Here is a 13,900-nt window from a genome sequence, read left to right on the forward strand (position 1 = left end):
TCACCCATGCTGAGATCGTCCGGTCTGAAGCTGGACTCTTTAGGACCAGAGCTGCTTGAGGGCATCCTGTGAGGCCACCTGAACTGTCTCCTACTGAAAGTCAATAGCCTTGCACCAACCATACTGCAGCCACTGGGATAGCGTTGCATAGGAGCACTAGGCCAGGCAAAGGCACCCACAATGCAGTGTTCAAAGGTGAATAGTTCAGTTCCGTATGTATTGTTGGATAAAGTTGTTATGGAATTTTGTTTGGTGTTGGCTTCTATTTCAGGATTTTGGCCGGGGATGCTGTGGTACATAGCAGATGGATTGAAAGGTGGGGAATTGTGGAGCAACGGTGATGTTCCAATGAGATCTCCAGGAAACCAGAAAGCCAGAGCGTGAGTATCAGCTAACAGACAGCCTGTCCGGAGCGAAGGCGTCCTGGATGCCTCCTCAATTAGTATGCCTCCTCCTTTTCCTTCTCCATTTTCCACCTGAGGTGCCTCTGAAGGCCTGCTGACCAGGACTTTGCCCTTGAGAGCCAGGTTGTGGAGAACGCAGCGGAATACCACAAGCTTAGAGACACGCTCTGATAAGTATGGGAAGGCTCTGCCTAAACAGTCCAGGCAGCGGAACCGTTGTTTCAAGATGCCGATGGTTTGCTCCATGACATTCCTGATAGCAGCGTGGCTGTCATTGTAGGTGTGCTGTCTACATGTGGTTGGGTTGTGGAGGGAAGTCATCAGCCAGGTTCAGAGCAGCTATCCTTTGTCACCCAGCAGTCATCCTTCCTTATGGCTCAAAGACAGCAGGTGAGGCTGACTGGTGCAGGATGAATGGGTTGTGTACTGCCGCCAGGATGGCAGGAATTCACTAACAGGATCTTCTGGACATACTTTTTTTTCCCTTTACTTTTCCTTTTTGGTCTCCTTGTCTTGAGAGACAATGGGTAAATGCCTAGAGGTGGTCAGTGGTTTGTGGAGCAGCGTCTGGAGTGGTTATAAAGGCCAATCTAGAGTGACAGACTCTTCCACAGGTGCTGCAGGTAAAGTTGGTTGTCGGAGCTGTTACACAGTTGGCTCTTTCCTTACACTGCTGTCTCTTTTCCTGCCAACTGCTGAGTCTCTTCAACTCGCCGCTCTTCAGCCCCGCCTTTATAGCTGTCCACCAGCTCTGGTGATCGCTGGCAACTGGCTCCCACAACTTGTGGTCTATGTCGCAGGACTTCATGTCGCGTTTGCAAACGTCTTTAAAGCGGAGACATGGGCGGCCAGTGGGTCTGATGCCAGTGACGAGCTCGCTATACAATGTGTCCTTGGGGATCCTGCCATCTTCCATGCGGCTCACATGGCCAAGCCATCTCGGGCGCCGCTGCCTCAGGGCGTACATGCTGGGGATGTTGGCTGCCTCGAGGACTTCTGCATTGGAGATATGGTCCTGCCACCTGATGCCAAAGATTCTCCGGAGACAGCGAAGATGGAATGCGTTGAGACGTAGCTTTTGGCTGGCATGCGTTGTCCAGGCCTCGCTGCCATAGAACAAGGTACTGAGGACACAGGCTTGAAACACTCGGACTTTTGTGTTCTGTGTCAGTGCGCCATTTTCCCACACTCTCTTGGCCAGTCTGGACATAGCAGCGGACGCCTTTCCCATGCGCTTGTTGATTTCTGCATCGAGAGACAGGTTACTGGTAATAGTTGAGCCTAGGTAGGTGAACTCTTGAACCACTTTCAGAGCGTGGTCGCCGATATTGATGGATGGAGCATTTCTGATGTCCTGATCCATGATCATTTTCTTGAGGCTGATGGTTAGGCCAAATTCGTTGCAGGCAGCCGCAAGCCTGTCGACGAGTCTTTGCAGACACTCTTCTGTGTGGGATATTAATGCAGCATAGTCAGCAAAGAGGAGTTCCGTGATGAGGACCTTCTGTACTTTGGTCTTCGCTCTAAGACAGGCAAGGTTGAAAAACTTGCCATCTGATCTTGTGTGGAGGAAAATTCCTTCTTCTGAAGACTTAAACGCGTGAGAGAGCAGCAGTGAGAAGAAGATCCCAAACAGTGTAGGTGTGAGAACGCAGCCCTGTTTCACACCACTCGGGATGGGAAAGGGGTCTGATGAGGGACTGTTATGCTGAATTGTGCCTTTCATATTGTCATGGAATGAGGTGATAATACTTAGTAGCATTGGTGGACATCCAATCTTTTCTAGTGGTCTGAAGAGACCACGTCTGCTGACGAGGTCAAAGGCTTTGGTGAGATCTATGAACGCAACGTAGAGGAGCATCTGTTGTTCGTGGCATTTCTCCTGTAGCTGGTGAAGGGAGAACAGCATGCCAATGGTAGATCTCTCTGCCTCAGGGTAGACACGCTCAGCCAGCTCCTGGACTCTGTTTAAAACGACTCGAGTGAAGGCTTTCCCCTCTGTGCTGAGCAGGGAGATTCCACGGTAGTTGTCGCAGTCGCCACGGTCACCCTTGTTCTACCTGGATAGCGGAAGTTCACCGACAGGATCTTGACATGGTAACACACTAACTGCACATTCATAAAGTAGTAGCCCTTGCGGTTGGAGTACCCTGCAGAGCCACATACATGCACCCAATGGCACCCTGCACCATTAGGAATCCCGCTAACCTGGAAAAGTCACATGCTCTCTCCTCCTGCTTCTCCCAAGTTGGAGAGAAGCTAATGAGATTCTCTCTTCTGTGCAGCAACTCATCATTTTTCTGATGCAACAATGCATGGAGAACTGTGAAATGTTGGATATGTCATCTGCTCCCACCTGGAAGGACCTGTTGGCATAGAAGTTGAGGGCCACGGTGATCTTCACGGCCACTGGCAGTGCCATTCTCACCCTGCTCTGCAGCTGCTGGCACAGTTTAGTAACTACCTCTTTGGTGAAACATAGCTGCCTCAGACATAACTCGTGGCTGAGGTGGAGGTAGGAGAAGTGTTCTCTGAAGACCCTTGGTGGGTAGGGTCTTCTGTTGAGTGCCTTAAATGTTCTCTCTTCTCTGGGATACTAATGAGAGCAATTTATGCCACTCATAGAAACATGTACAGACATCAAGTAGCCAATTAGTGTGGAGAGATGCTTTTCTCATTCTCAATGGATGTATGCTTCGTTGTTAGTTGTACAACTAACCAAGTCAACAAATAGATCAAATACTGCTGACAGGGTTATTTATGGCTTGCACATTATCAGCTACTGAAATGGATGTGTGGGGAAATTTCAGCCAGAAATAACAGTTCTCAGTGATTCTGAAGGAAAGGGTGTACTCAACATAAATACGTCATCCAGCTGTTCGAGCCCAGTGCAACACACTATATTTTTCTTTTTAAGGTGTGGTCAGCAATTTCAGATGAATATTTTAATGCTACAAATGTTTTGACACTTGATCAAACATTTCCATTTTCACGAACATCTGTGTATTCACTCAGTTGTATGTGGTGCCTCCCGTCTGCTCATAATCTAAGGAAATGGGTGGAAGCATCGATGTAGTCATGGTATAACCTGTTAGCTTTCTGCTGTTTATTCAAGCGGAATTGTACTCAATGAGTAGTCTTACAGCCATGTGTATATTATTCCTGTAATTTTAACCTGAATCCACCACTGAACCAGACCTCTTTAGGGTTCCATGTAGCCATCTGCTTGGTACCTTGGCCATGTACCATTCTTTGTACATTAAAAGGATATGGTGGCGTAGTGGTAATGTCACTGGACCAGTAATCCAGAGGCCCATGATAATGCCCTAGGGACATGGGTTCAAATCCCACCATGGCAACTTGTCAAATTTAAATTCAATGAATTAATAAAAGTCTGGAATTGAAGGCTAGTCTCAGTAATGGCACCATTACTATCATCGATTGTTGTAAAAACCCATCTGGTTCACTGATGTCCTATAGGGAAGGAAATCTGCCTTCCTTACCTGGTTTGGCTTACATGTGACTCCAGATCCACAGCAACGTGATTGACTCTTAACTGCCCTCTGTAATGGCCTAGCAAGCCACTCAGTTCAAGGGCAATTAGGGATGGCAACAAATGCCCACATCCCATGAAAGAATAAAAAAAAAAATTGTCTAAAACTGTCTAAATCCTATCCTGCACTAAGTCCTCCTCCATTGCCTGTCCTTGCCAACCTACAACATAACAAATTTAAAATCCTTATCTTCATTTACAAATCCCTCTCTCCACACCAGAAAAGCAAATTCCTTTAGCTTGTGCACTCTTCCATCTCCGGCCCCCTGTTTGTATCTCCCCATGCCATTCTACCAACTGTAAGAGAGCCTCAGCACTACATTCTACACCTAAAAACCTCTGACACTCATTCCCCCCTAATTCTCCCAATGCTTAGCTTCTCCTTTTGCCTCTATGAAGTGCCTCGGAAAGGTGCTATATGAATGTTGTTATCATAGAAACCTTGTACTATGAATTCAGAAATATAGGGTTGTATCAATTGGAGTAAACACAGCAGATAAACAATTACAGCATCTAACTTTTTCACTTTTTTTGAGGGGGTTCTGGGTTTGATGTACCATCTCATGCACTCTCAATCCTGGAATTTAGCAGTTCTGTATTACTCTGTGCTTGTGACATAATATTGAATAAAAATCACTGACTTTCTGAATGGCTGATCTTCAAGAGTAGTGAGAAACCCAGAGGGAGCTTTGTTGCGTGGCTTGCAAGTATGTGGGGAATTTGCCCTTCTCTGTAATGCTTTGCAAAGTTCATAACCTTTCAGCAAGATTACAAGGAAGAGTTCTGTTCCTTTCTTAATTCTGACGCTGTCCTCACCCGTAAGAGAGGCCAGTGTGTACAAACAACTTCAACAGATTCACCATCTCTCCCTCCAGCTGTCACTCAACAAAGACCACAGGCAAAAGTTTGAACAAATTTCCTGTTGTATCTGTATGATGCAATAAATCACATAAATACATGACTGTTCTCGTTCAAAGGGAGCTTATGTCCTGGAAGTGAATAAGCTGTTTGTCTCAAACTTCTATTCATGTGCAATTACAGATGACAATGTCATGTTTACCCGAGTAGTGAATTGCATTAGTCTTTCCCTAAATGTCTATTGAAACCACTTTGGCTGCTGCTGCACAGGTTGGTTAAATGTACGTTTCTACCTGCAAATTCCCGCACGCGTCCACGTCCTGATCTCAACACTTCCAAGCTGCTGCACTGCACTCCTCCCTTCATCTCCCCTTAAACAGTTGCACAGGCAACTATCTTAAATCTTCGCCAAGTGGCTATTCATGATGTGTAAGAATGTAAGACAATGGGGATGAAATTGGTCTTCGGCAATAGCAGAACACAAATGATAGGGATTCAGCAAAGCTGAGGTGTAAAACTGCTGATTCGCAATCGCCCATTTTGCATTACAGCCAAGACCAATTTCACCGCAGTGAATGTTGGCAGGTTATTTGACTACTGAGCCATCATAGCACCCATTCTACATTCAAGCATACACACGTTTTCCAACAAGGATTCACTGTCCAAGGAAGTCTTGCTACAATTGTACATGGTTTTGGTGAGATCACACCTGGAGTACTGTGTGCAGTTTTGGTGTCTCTATCTAAGAATGGATATACTTGCATTGGAGGCGTTGCAGCAAAGTTTCAATAGATTGGTTCCTGGGATGAAAGGGTTGGCTTTTGATGCAAGGCTGGGTAGATCGCACTTATACTCTCTGGAGTTTAGAAGAATGAGAGGTGATCTCATTGAAACATACAAGATTCTGAAGGCGCTGGATAGAGTAGACACTGAGAGATTGTTTCCCCTAGCTGGGGAAACTAGTACACAGGGGTAGAGTCTCAGGAGAAGGCGTCAATCATTTAGGACTGAGAAATTCCTTCTCGCAGAGGTTTGTGAATCTTTGGAATTGTCTAGCCCAGAGGGTAATGAATGCTCCATCATCGAGTATATTCAAGACTGAGAGTGATAGATTTTTGATCTTGCAGGAAATCAAGGGATATGAGGACCGGGTGAGAAAGTGGAGTTAAAGCAGAAGATCAGCCATGATCGCATTGAAAGGCAGAGCAGGCTTGAGGGGCCAAATGGTCTACCCAGCTCTTTTTTTCTTATGTTCTTGCGTCCAATCAGAGGACAATAGGAGAGGTCATGGCTGAGATCACCACACTCCTTCATGAGATTTACTTTAAACAATTATTGTTCTAAAGTGGCTACAGTTCCTGATTTTGAAATGAATTAGTTATTAAATTATTTACAAACTTAAGAAGCTTGTGGGCTTCTTCATTTTTGTCATCTCTTGGTAATAAATTCCAGTAAATTTCAGAAGGTGTTATTTCACACATATTAACTTTGTAGTGGATCTGGGTGCTACAAATACCAAGGTTTGACAATCAGAGTGTTCAGGATCTGAACGTCAGAGGTTTCAATAACTTTAGATAAACAGCACTCTGCCTCTTTGAAACTTGAAATCAGTGCAGCTGCCCTGATTGCATGGCATTGAATGTACTGGGATGGGGAATGTACCAGCAGCAAACAGGCCGAGGTTTAATGTCACTGGCACAGACCCCACTAACAGGTTTAGGTTCAATATCACTGGGAACAGGCTTCACCAACAGGCTGAGGATCAATGTCACCGGGAACAGGCTCAACTTGCACAAATTTTGCTTTTAATACTATTCCAATAATACATTTAAAAAATGCTGATCTTAATTAAGACTACCCTTGAGTACTTGTTAAAATATTGTACTTTCATCCACGTTCACGCTAATTAACTTTAATGGAGCTTTAACTGAGACAAGAAATATCCTGATACTATGACCAGGGGCAATGCCCATTTGTGGTGCTAATTGACCTATTAAGACCCCAATATGGCAGGAAAGAAGTACAAGGTTATTTCCAGCCGGAAGTATTGGATAAAGTGGATGTGTTGGGGTCCGAAGCATATGTTGGGATTATTTGAAGGGCAGAATATTTTATTCAAGTTTTCAATATTCAAATAGTCCTAGCGCTTCACTTACCACCCTTTTGGGGGGCAATCTACCCCTGTTCTCCATTATGAACCTATCCCTTTGTTTAGATTTCGTCCCTTGTGGATTTTATTTTTTTTCTCACCTTTGTTTGCCATCATTCTTTTTATATAATGTGCTTTTCAGAAAATATTCATACATCTGGATCCTGAATGTTTTATTTAGATAAACTCATTGATGCAGTGAAAAAAATGAGTCATCCTTTCACCGCTGAGCACTGTTACTGGTCTTATTAGTAAAGACTTTTCTTCTGACAGGGTTTCAAAGTTTCCATGTGAAATGAGATTGGACAGTCTTAGGCCTGAATCAACCGTCTGCTTAAGGCCTCCAGTGCTACTACTCTGAATCTACCTGATGGTGTTAGAGCCCCCTCTAGCTGAGGCTCTTCACTGCCCTCAGCTTTCAGTAACTCTCCACTGCATCAAAACACTGGATCTTTTAGACTGAATATACAGCACTTGACATGACAGAATTAGTGATAGGTCCCCTGTCAGTGAGGCCCACTTATATTTTTACCACAAGTGCAGATTACAGTTGTGAGAGCGACTGGGTTTGCTAAGATTGTGGATATACGCTTTGTTATCGTAACACCCCAACTTCCGCCTCACAGCCCACTCACTAAATGGCAATCGGATGCTCCTTGCTGCGTTGCTAGGAAACTGGTCCCTTCATTAGACCTCCAATTACTCACCTGAAAAAGTCACAGATGTCAGGTGCTGGTTGCCACGACTGAGAAATTGAAATGAAAAATATCAACATGAATGGACTGTTTCAGTGGAGCTAGTCATTGATAATATTTTCCACAGAGTGTGTCTGAACAACCAATGTGAAAGCAGAGCTAAGCCCAAGCATTGGCAAGTAAGCCGAGGAGGCCCTCTTCAGATAGCTGTGGGTAATGTTAGAAGTAACTTTCTGACTTCTGGCACAATCCTCACCCATACATGGACAGATACACACACCATGTCTAAAATTCCAATATGCAGTGTTTGCTAGGGCAAGCAGAAAATTGGAAAACTATATGGAATTTTAAACACTTGAAGTTTAAAAGGCCATTGATGGAACAACAGGGAGGATCTTCAGACTCAAAGATCCTAATTTATAACAAGGTTGTATCATTGAATTTGTTTCTGTTGGAGGTAAAAGAGATTTGAGGAGGCCATGATCCGAGAATGTCAAAATTCAGTTCCAGATCATCATCCTCTCTTTGCATCAACTCTCACAGACATCCTCCCTTCTCCTGTCCTCTCTCTTTCTGGAGACCATTCTCTATGGGATGCCCTGGTTCTTTCTTCCACCATCGCAATATCCTCTGGCAACTTCTTGTCCAACCACTGTAGATGCCAGCACTCTTCATTATTTTCCTCCCACACCATTGTCCAGGCCACAGCCCTTCATCTGTTTGAGACAGAAATCTGCATGTCATTCTTCTAATCTGAAATACTGTATTCTCTGCTTACGTTGTCTCTACATTGGGTAGATGCAACAAAGATTAGACAATATCTTTGCTGAACATTTCTGTTTCAAATGTGACCTTGAGCTCTCTGTGTATCATCAATTTAACCTTTCGTCCCGACTCTGATTTCTCAATTTTTAGTTCCTTTACACTGTTCCAACCAGGCTCAGCACGAACAGCTGGAATGGTCGGGTGGATGCTTTGCGTCCACCAATAACGCATGTTGGAAATTCATCTCAAACTACTCTGATCACTAGTGGCTCCTGACAGGTAGTGCAATCCTGTGAACTTGGACCTAGCTAGTTACCGTCCTCCTGGGTACTCTGCAATCTTCTGGTTTGAGCAGAGAATATATTCATTTCAGAACTCAGCTGTATCCAGCTAGATTGCATTGTTCTCGCCTAGTTCCATTCCTATCTGTCCAGTCTTAGCCAGACAATCTCCGACAATAACTTCTCTTCCTACTCCAGCACTGTTACCTCTGGAATCTCTCAAGGATTTATCCTTGTCCCTTTCCTATTTTATATCTACACACTGCCCCTCAACAAACGTCGACCGATTCCACATGTATCCTGCCAACTCACAGCTCTACCTCACCGCTGCCTCTGATTTGTCATGCTGCTTTCAACATCCAGTATTGGATGAGCAGAGATTTCCTCCAAATAAACGTTGAGAGACCTAAGCCATTGTCTTCAGCCTGTGCAACAACCTCAGTTCCTTAAGGGTGATTTTATCACCCTTCTTGAAATATGTCCGAGGCTGAATCAGACTGTGTTTGTAACCTTAACGTCCTATTTGACCCTGAGGTGAGCTTCCAACCCCATATCCACTTCAGCATCAAACTCAACTACTTCCACCTTTGTAATATCACCTGCCTGCACTCCTGCTTCAGCACATCTGCTGCTAAAACCCTCATCCATTCTTTTGTTATCTTCAGACTTTACTATTCTAATGCTCTCTTGACCAGCCTCCCAAGTTCCATCTGTAAACTTCAGATCATTTAAATCTCTGCCCATATCCTAACTTGCACCAAATCCATTCACCCATTACCTCTGCACTCGCTGACCTACATTGACTCCCGGTCCTGCCTTGCCCCACACTGTATCTGTAACCTCCTCCGGCCCTACAACCCTCTGAGAACTGGACGTTCCTCCAATTCTGGCCTCTTGCGCATCCCCAATTTGCTTCACCTCACTATTGGTGCTGTGCCTTCTGCCATCCAGTCCCAAGCTCTGGAATACGATCCCTAAACCTCTTCACCTCTCTACCTCAAGATGCTCCTTAAAACCTATCTCTTTGACCAAACTTTTGGCTGCCTGTCTTATTTCTGTTTATGTGACTCGATGTCTGATAATGCTCCTGTGCAGCGTCTTGGGATGTTTTACTGCGTGCAGATCACTATTTAAATACAAGTTGTTGTTTCTGTTATCATTCCCCATTTTCTTCACAGCATCGGACACTGCGGATGTGAGGTGGGTCTACCAGTGTGTAGACAAGTTAACATTTAAGTTGCGACAAAGTTCTTGTGCAGATCTACACCTGGAGTGTTTATTTTTTCTGGGTCTGGTGGATCTATTGCATCTGTGCTTTTTCAACATTCTTAGTTTTATTGAAAAATCCTTGTCCAATTTGCCTGATTTTCTGCCTCTTTGTTTGTGTGTGCCTCCTGTCTGTTTTCAGCACCTTAGATAGTTGCCCTTTGTTTTGCTCTTTGAGTATCTTTGCATTGCCTCAACTAAGAGATTTCTTGAATTGGAGAATATTATATCACCTCCCCCTCCCAACCTTTTCTCTGATCCTATTAAAATGCTGTGTTATCTTTCAGCTTTTTGTACAATGTGGATCGACCTTTACTCTTTCCAGATACTGATCAACCTGTTATGTTTTTACAGCACCCTCTGTTTCTGTGTCAGAGTTCCAGCATTTACAGATTATCTTCAGTTTATTTGTATGTGAAAATAGTTGTTTTAACGCTCGTAACTTTACGTTTAAAATTTAGATGCACAAAGTAGGTTTAAAAAGGTCACCTATAGTCTGGAAATGGGAAGAAAGATAAGCAATGAGAACAATTTGAGGCTGAGTTATGATAATTGACTTATAGTATTGAATTTGCTTTTTTTTTTAATAGAAATTGAAAGGAGACATGATCCTGGTACTCAAAATGCTTAGAAATCTGGACAACATAGAGATCTGCACGACATAGAGATATGGATAGCACAGAGCTATGAACACCATGGAAATATGGATAACACAGATAATCAGGACAGTTATCTCATTACTGTTTGTGAGAGCTTGCGTGCAAATTGGTTGCTGCCTTTCACTACTTCCCAGCCATGATTACGCTTCAAAAATACTTAAGCAAAAACAAAAAGTGCTGGAAATACTCAGCAGGTCTGCAGCATTTGTGGAGAGAGAAGCAGAGTTAACATTTCAGATCTGTGACCTTCCATCAGAAATGGCAAAGGTTAGAAAAGAATTAGGTTTTAAGCAAGTGAAGGGGAGAGGGTTGGGGGAGAGAACACATTCCCTTTGTTTACACTGCCATGCCTTCAGATCCCCCTCTGGGGAAGGGTTGTAGGTAAAAGTTTGTGCAATTTTTGGTGGGGGGAGGTCAGATGGTAAAGGTAAGTGTTTTGGGGTGGGGGGAAGGGCAAATAATTGATTTAATTGTTATTGGGAGGGGGGGTAAGAGAGGGGCTAAATGGATGTATTTTTTAAAAATTCCATTTAACTTTAAATATTTAAAGATCCCGGATGGCTGACAGCCCTTTAAATTGGCATCAGCGCCTGCACACAGGCAGCTGCACCATTACCTGGGACAGACAGCCCGCCTCCTCCACGTGATTGGGGGCGGTGGGGCGTGGCCTGCCCCGGCTATTTAAATGAGCCGCCACGTTTGGAAGCAATGTGGCTCTTTGGCATACGGCCTGCACTGACATGCCACCATTTTTTTCAGTGGGCTTGTAAAATCCAGCCCAACATCTACACACACGCACACACACATGCATGCACACGGACACATACAAACACCTACACATGGACATCGCACAGACGCACACACCTCACACACAAACACACACACGGACACAGATGCACACATCTCACACATACACAGACACATTCACGCATGCAGATACACACGCGTGCACTCACGCACACAGACACATACAATCAGCATACACTTCACATGTACGCACCTCATACATACACAGACACACTTTCACATGCACGCAAGCACATTTGCGCGCACACACTTGCATGCACACTCACAAGCACATCACATGCCACATACATACACACACACACAAACTCATACATGTGCACACAGTTTACCAGCACACACTGGCAATCAAATCTGGCACCTTCTTAACTGTATAGCTTATAACTATCTTTTCCTATTAAGAAATCATGGAGCCTAAGGATTAAGTATAATCAGGATATATTTTTAGATTCTTTAAATTGTTCCTTCTGCAGATAAGCTTCCTGGAAATGCAAAAGAAGATAGACAGCACCCTCCAGTGGCTATCATCCTCCAATACAATAAATTTTGGCAAAAAGTCTATGTGAAAAAAAACTTGAGCTGTCTTGACTTATTGCAGTTACCTCCAATTGAAGGAAGCTATCTACAAAAGAAGTTAACTAATTTTGTGATCAATTCTTGAGCACAGCAGTTGGACTTCAATTCTATGGTGAAGGGCCAACATTAGAACCATTAATCTGCTTTTCCCTTTATAACTTGCCTTATCCCTGACAGACCTACTGTGTATTTCTTGATGTTTCCATTTTTATTTTAGAAGCTGGGCATGTTCGGTAATTCCTCTTAGATTTATGCAGACGTCAATACCCAGTGAGCTGCTGGGCTCTTCATTTGGAATTAACAATGTCGCAGTGAGTGCCAAGACTTGAGCTGTGTGAGCCAGGACAAGTGCCGCCTCGTATATTTATTTTATTTATTTAGAGATACAGCGCTGAAACAGGCCCTTCGGCCCACTGAGTCTGTGCCGACCAACAACCACCCATTTATACTAATCCTACATTAATCCCATATTCCCGACCACATCCCCACCATTCTCCCACCACCTACCTACACTAGGGGCAATTTACAATGGCCAATTTACCTATCAACCTTGCAAGTCTTTGGCTGTGGGAGGAAACCCACGCAGTCACAGGGAGAACTTGCAAACTCCGCACAGGCAGTACCCAGAACTGAACCCGGGTCGCTGGAGCTGTGAGGCTGCGGTGCTAACCACTCCGCCACCGTGCCGCCCCATGTGACAAGGACACTAGACTGACACCCGACACAAAGACACGTTTTATCTCTTTGTTGTACCTGGGGACCCTACTTGATTCACTGGTATGTGCAGATGTGAATCAAACAACTCACCATCCTGTCTGGTGTATCAACTGGGTACCAATCATTTGAACTTCATATCTTAACAATTAAAGTGAGTTGGGGGAAGGACTGGATGCTGTGATCAGAGATCTTCCACCTTTCAAGCCTCTGTTTGGTTACAGCGTGGACTGGTGCTGGTTGTAGGAGTCCTATGCCAAATGACTCTAGAGCAGGTTTTTATTGGACTTAAGTCCAGAATCCACAGCCCCTAATTGACCCTGCATCAGGCAACAAGGACAGGAGGTGTTGAATGTTGAAATGCCAGTAGGAATACATACAATGAATATAATACAATACTTACAATTCTTTACACAGAGGGTGGTGAGTGCCTGGAACTTGCTGCCGGGGGAGGTGGTGGAAGCAGGTACGATAATGACGTTTAAGAGGCATCTTGACATACATGAATAGGATGGGAATAGAGGGATACGGTCCCCGGAAGTGCAGAAGGTTTTAGTTTAGGCAGGCATCAAGATCGGCGCAGGCTTGGAGGGCCAAATGGCCTGTTCCTATGCTGTACTGTTCTTTGTTCTTTTGAATGACTACATCACAAAACTAATTCATTGGCTGTAAAGCACCTTGGATGTGATGGGCATGATTTAAACCCAAGTCCCTTTTCTCTGAAGTTGAGTGTAATTAAATTAATCAAAAAAAAATTAAAAGTGAGAGAAATGTCATAACACAGAGTGTGGTTTGAAGGTAAAATTTCTCTGCTGCAAACTTTTGCTGGAGAGTCAGGCAATTCATCTATAATGGAACTGATAGTTGCTTAAAAAGGCAAAATGTTGAAGGCTATGGAAGGGAGCAGGAAAGTGGAATTAGACTTGTTAGCTCATGTGGAAAAAACATGAACACAGGCTCAATGGGCCAAATGGCTGGTTTCTCTGTTGTAACATTATGTGAGACAGGTTTAGTGAGTTTCACTGTTCACTTTCAGTGACAATAGCCAGTTAACCTTAATCTTGAATTAAATGAGCTAGGAGGATAGTAACAGATTTCAGGAAGACATAGACGGACTGATGAAATTTAATGTAGTGAAGTGTGAAGTGATGAAGAGAGGAGATATAAATTAAATGA

Source organism: Heterodontus francisci, chromosome 9 (assembly GCF_036365525.1).
Source record: "Heterodontus francisci isolate sHetFra1 chromosome 9, sHetFra1.hap1, whole genome shotgun sequence".
Classification (NCBI taxonomy): Eukaryota; Metazoa; Chordata; class Chondrichthyes; order Heterodontiformes; family Heterodontidae; genus Heterodontus; species Heterodontus francisci.